Source organism: Camellia sinensis, chromosome 12, assembly GCF_055761805.1.
Source record: "Camellia sinensis isolate YWXY chromosome 12, ASM5576180v1, whole genome shotgun sequence".
Lineage (NCBI taxonomy): Eukaryota > Viridiplantae > Streptophyta > Magnoliopsida > Ericales > Theaceae > Camellia > Camellia sinensis.
The window spans coordinates 89,436,789-89,442,951 of NC_138972.1; positions in this window are offsets into that span (position 1 = coordinate 89,436,789).

Below are 6,163 nucleotides of genomic sequence, written 5' to 3' on the forward strand. Positions count from 1 at the left end.
AATTTTGAACTTTGTTGATTTGGCAGTGACATTTGTAGTGTAAGACGAAGTTAGATGGATAAAAGTTGGATAAATCAGCATAGGTTGCACTCAGAATATATAGAAGGGGTTAAGGAATTTGTTAAACTTGCATGCCAAAACAATCCTCAATGAAATGAAGTCACATGCCCATGTAAATGGTGTTGGAATGTCAAACTAGTAAAGAAAGACCTTTTGGGGGAACATTTAATGGTTAATAGGTTTCTTCCAAGCTACACCAGATGGATTTTTCATGGGGAGGATTTATCGGCGTCCATGCCATTGAATGAGAATATCAGTGATTTGAATGATGGCGATAAAGTCAATGAAATGATATATGAGGAGTTCAGACTTCCTCCACCAAGCTTGGTTCATCATGCTAGTAATGAGACAAGAAGTTCTAACATTGAACTAGGCTCGGATAAGAAAATCGAAAGATTTTTTAGTTTATTGAAGGAAGCCGAAAGAGAGTTGTGTCCAGAGTGTCACAAGTTTCAACGCTCTCATTTGTTGTTCGATTATTGCATATCAAGTGGCTTAGTGGATAAAGCGACAAGTCTTTCACAATGTTGCTTAAACTTTTGAAGGATGCATTCCCAAAAGGTGAAACTTTGCGAAAGTCGTTCTATGCAACAAGGGTACTTCTTGGGGAATTGGGCCTCGATTATCATAAGGTACATGGATGCCTAAAAGATTGCTCACTGTATTGGAAGGAGATAGCTAGTAGATATGATTACATAGTGTGTCAAATGCCTAGATACAAACAATTTAAGCGTGAAAAGAATGATTATAAAAAAAAGCAACAAAAAATTCCCCAAAAGATTGTGAAATACTTTCCTTTGATTCCTAGGCTTCAAAGATTGTTCATTTCATCCAAAATTGCTTCATTAATGAGATGGCATGCAGAGGGCCGAATTGATGATGGCAAAATAAGACATCTTGCTGACTTTCCTGTCTAGAAAAATTTTGATATTGTATCCCAAGTTTGTGAGTGAGCCTTGCAATGTCAGACTAGGTTTAGCAGCAGATGGAATTAATCCATTCAAGGCAATGAATGTTGCTCATAACAGTTAGGCAGTTATTGTGATGCCTTATAATTTGCCACCGTAGTTGTGCACGAAGCAACCTCATATGATGATGATATTGCTCATTGATGGTCCTTCTTCACCTGACAATAACATTAATGTCTACTTGCGCTTGTTAGTGGATGAGCTGAATGAATTGTGGAAAAATGGTGTTCAGACATACGATGCAAAAACTAATCAAATGTTCCGAATACACACTATCTTATTGTGGACAATAAATGATTTGGGCAAACTTCACTTTACCCCCCTATGGTTTGGGTCGGGTGCGAATTACCCCCTGACATTCGGAAATCACCACATAACCCCCACGTGGTTTGTAGACTAAAACGCACTGTTAGCTTTTCTATCCAAATTAACAGGCTGTGAGGTTCACACATTCACGAAGAGAGGAAGCTATGTTTTATGACCAAAATACCCTCTACACATCTTTAAATTTACAAAGCTTGCCATTCTTCCTCCTCCTCTCTCACAGAACCCAATTCATAAATCCACAAATTCAAAGCCATTTTTCTGATCATATACAAACCTAGTTCACATATACAAATCCAAACCCATTTTGGTTGTTATTGTTTGTCCCAATTGGATGATTTATTTCAGTTTCTTTACCCAAATTTGTAGCTAAAGTTCTTAAGCGAGAGAGAGACAAGCGGTGAGTAAGCACCTATTTGTTTGATTGCTTTTCAAAAATATTTTGGCAGAGTGAACCAAAAATTTGTCTGTTGTTGTTTTGGTAGTTAATTGTTTATCTTTTTAATTGACAGTGTTCTAAATGGAGTTTGAATTCTTCAAAAAAAAGTGAATTTTGTGATTTTAGCTACTGAAAATAAGTTCCAATTTTTTTTTTAATAAACAAAAAAAATTACCAAATATCTATGCATGACAATAAACATAACACAGTACAACCAAGTCCTCTCACAGCACAACCAAGTCCTCTCTTTGATTTTTTGAAACTTCATAATTTCCTCGTAAAATAAAACCCTTTCCAATGGCACTTCTCTTCATTGACATGACCAAACTCAGAGATGTACATAAGTCACATAAGTAACAAAACATAAGGTTGAAAATGAGTGTTTTCCCTAGTTCTATGGCAGTATTTTTAACATAACAAAAATATCTCTTCTTCTTTTCTGTCTGTGTGTATATACATACATATATATATATATATATATATGTATATTTGTAGGTTTAAAAGAGAGAATAAGAAGAAGACGGGGGTATAAAGGTAAATTTACACGTTCTGTTAACAGAAGTTGGTGTGTGTTTTAGTTTACAAACCACATGGGAGTTATGTGGTGATTTTCGAATGTCAGTGGGGTAATCCACACCCGGCTCAAACCACAAGGGGGTAAAGTAAAGTTTGCCCAAATGATTTTTCTGCATATGTAAATTTGTCAGGATGGAGCACGAAAGGCGCTTTAGCTTGTCCTTGTTGTAACATACATACTCGACATTGGTATTTGAAGAATGGAAGGAAAATTTGTTACATGGGGCATCGTCGTTGGTTGAATGCGAGTCACAAATTTTGAAAAGATGGTGCGTCTTTTGATGGAACTTCTGAATTTGAACCCTGTCCAACTCGATTATTAGGGGCTAACGTGTTACAACAGCTAGGGCCTAAGCATCAACTGCCTAAGCATCAACCAACTAATAGACGAAAAACAACCGGGAAAGGAAAAGAAAAAGAAGACAACGAGGAGGATTATAATTGGAGGAAGAGGAATATTTTCTTTGAGCTTTCATATTGGGAGCATAATTTGATTCGCCACAATCTTAATGTAATGCACATTGAGAAGAACGTGTGATAATGTATTATGGATGATATTAAATGTTGATGGGAAAGGAAAACATAATTTAAATGCTCATCGAGACTTGCAAGATATGGGAACTCGAAAGACACTACATCATAAAAAAGGGGTTAGGTACAGGTATTATTTGCAGCCTGCATGTTTCGCTATGAATAATAGAGAGAGAGGTTTGTTTTGTACACTCCTAAAGAATATCAAAGTTCTAGATGGGTATATATCCAATATTTCTCGTCGTGTTAACCTCAAACAACATAGCATATCTGGACTGAAAAGTCATGACAACTATATATTGATGCAACAAATACTTCCAATAGTAGTGAGAAATTTGTTACCAAAGAAAGTGGTTGAACCATTGATTGAGTTAAGCAATTTCTTCAGGCAGTTGTGCTCCAAAACTCTAGAGCCAGATAGGTTATATCGTCTTCAATCCCAAATTGCTCTTACACTTTGCCATCTTGAGAGAAATTTTCCTCCATCCTTTTTCAATATAGTGGAGCACTTGCCCATTCACTTAGGAGAGGAGGCCAAGATTGCCGGTCCAGTGCAATATCGCTGGATGTACTTTATAAAAAAGTGTGCAATTATACTCCAATTTACATTTGTATTCATTTGTTTGTTTGTAATTCAAAGTCATGTGTGCATTTGTTTGTTTATAGGAATCTTATGACACTTAAGGGGGTGTTTGGCAAAGGCTTTTTGCTGGTTTTTTTGGCTAAAATCCACAAAAAGACAAAATAGGCTAAAATAGCCAATAAGACAAAATATCACATCAAACCCATAATCGTTTTACTTTTTCTCTTACAAACATCACATCTAACTACAAAAAAAAAAAAAAAAAAATCAATTATCTTCCTAAACACAAAAATTTTAACCTACTAAAATGGCCAAAAACTAAAATAGCTTACTAAAATAGCAACTTCCCAAACACCCACTAAGTCATATATGCGTAATCAAAGTCATCCATAAGGCTCAATTGCAGAGGAATACTTAGTTGAAGAGTGTATGACCTTTTACTCAAGGTACTTGGATGATGTCGAGTCAAAATTGAATCGACCAATAAAGAATTATGATGTTAGCGACAATCCTGGGATATTACTAGGTCATGCTTTAGGAAAAGGAAAAATGTTTGCACTTGATAACACATCATGGGTACAAGCTCATTGGTATGCGCTATTTAACACTACTGCAGTTGTCCCATATCGAGAGTAAGATACACGTCTTTGTTCTAAAATTTTATTGATACCGTTAATAAGTATCTTGCATTTTATAAGTACTTTAAATGTGTAGGGAGCATCGTGATTTTATTAAGCGGTCACATCGTCGTCTCAAAGATTTTGATGTGCATCGCCGTCACAATGATGAGTTTCTCAGATGGTTCAATTCTCATGTAAGTACTAATAACTTACATGTTTCTAATTTTTAATTCTCATGTTTTCAAATTTTAATTCTATGTTAGTTTATGTTTAATTTTGTTAACTTTTTAAAATAGGTTGAAGAGCTTCTCGCTATTGAAAATGTTATGTTGTCAGATGAGATTAAAAATTTGGCATTGGGACCTAGTAAAAAGGCCCGAGATTCAGTGGGTATATAATTAATGGCACTAGATATCATACGAGGAGTCGTGAGTAGAGAAGAAAAACTCAAAATAGTGGGGTTATGGTGAAAGCAAAGAGTTGTAGCTATGCAAGTACTAGAGACATGAATCCTGTGGAAGGTGAAGTAATATACTATGGATATGTGATGGATATTATTGAATTGTATTACTCATATGACCATAGATATGTATTATTCATGTGCGGCTGAATTGGCACAACAAAGGACTGAAGCAGGATGGTTTTGGTTTCACACTTGTTAATTTCAATCATTTGTTATATACAAAGAAACAAAATAGTGATAGCCATTAATCCTAGCATCTCAGGCACAAGAAGTCTTTTATGTTAATGACCCGTTGGAGCTGATTAGGATGTTGTAGTCAAGATGAAACCTAGAGACTTGTACGAGGTGTGTGGAGAACAACCAACTAATGATGGAGTACAACACAATGAAGTGGAAGGATTTGGCGACCAAAAGTTAGATGCAACTTCGTTTGCTTGTGAAGAGGACATAAATTGGGTTAGGCAATATGAATTTAGAACAACTATTGATGAAACTATTGGACCTCGTGGGATATCGACACAGACACAATCTCAAGATGATGAAGAAATGATATGATATTGTAATTTTGTGTCATGTTATAATGCGTCATTTGTTTGCTTTGTTAATAAAATCTTTGTTTTTGTATTCACTATTGTATCTATTGTACTTTATATGCATTGCTAATCTATAAAATTCTACACTTGTGCTTGTGGTCTTCTATAAACTAGCATGACAGATTGACGATGCTCTAGGTAGGGGTAACATTCAGCCTCTGTAAATTATGAGAGTTCTTATAGTGGAAGTTCAGATGAGAGTTCTTATAGTGGGAGTTTAGATGAGAGTTCAGAGGAGAGTACACGCATCATACCTGATCCACCCATGTCATGGTATCCCCCAGAGGTAGCTTGCCTAGTACATCATTAAGTACTGGTTCAACACATGACATTACAACTGGTATGAATTATTTTATTCAATTGCATTAATTCCATTAGATTTCTCTGTTTATGTTCTTTTTTCTTTTAATGTTTTATCATTCTCTCTAGTATCTTCTAACTTGATATTTATATTTGGATGAATAAGTTGTAGTTCGAGAGGCTCGACACTCATGCATGGTAGTGATTGGAACCTATGTGGTGGCATTTTACATATTGTGCCTAATGAGTTGAACCAAGTGGTTGAAGGGCATATGGGAACCTTACGCCCCTTACTTTTATAACTTGGAGCCATGTACCGAAGGAAAATAAAGAGAGAATTTGGAGAGAAGTAAAGGTAAAAGGATGTTTAATTTTAATATGAGAAGTGCTCTTAAGTTTAAATTTAGTTTACTGTATTTGTTTTGGCATCTGTTGCAGGTTAATACAAATGCTAACGAGTCAATGAAGAAATTTGTTTTGGCATCTGTTGGGAAAATATGGAGTGGAAGGCTGGAGTTAAAAAAATGAGGTATATGCCATTCGACAATGATGCTAATAGGTTAACTCATCGACCTAAAAGAGTACATGAGCATCAATGGCAGAGCTTAGTCTATTATTAGGGCACTCGAAAAGCACAGGTATCATTTAATGTTGCTAGTTTAATTGGTGGCTGCTACTGTTAGAGATACTTTTACATGGGTTTATT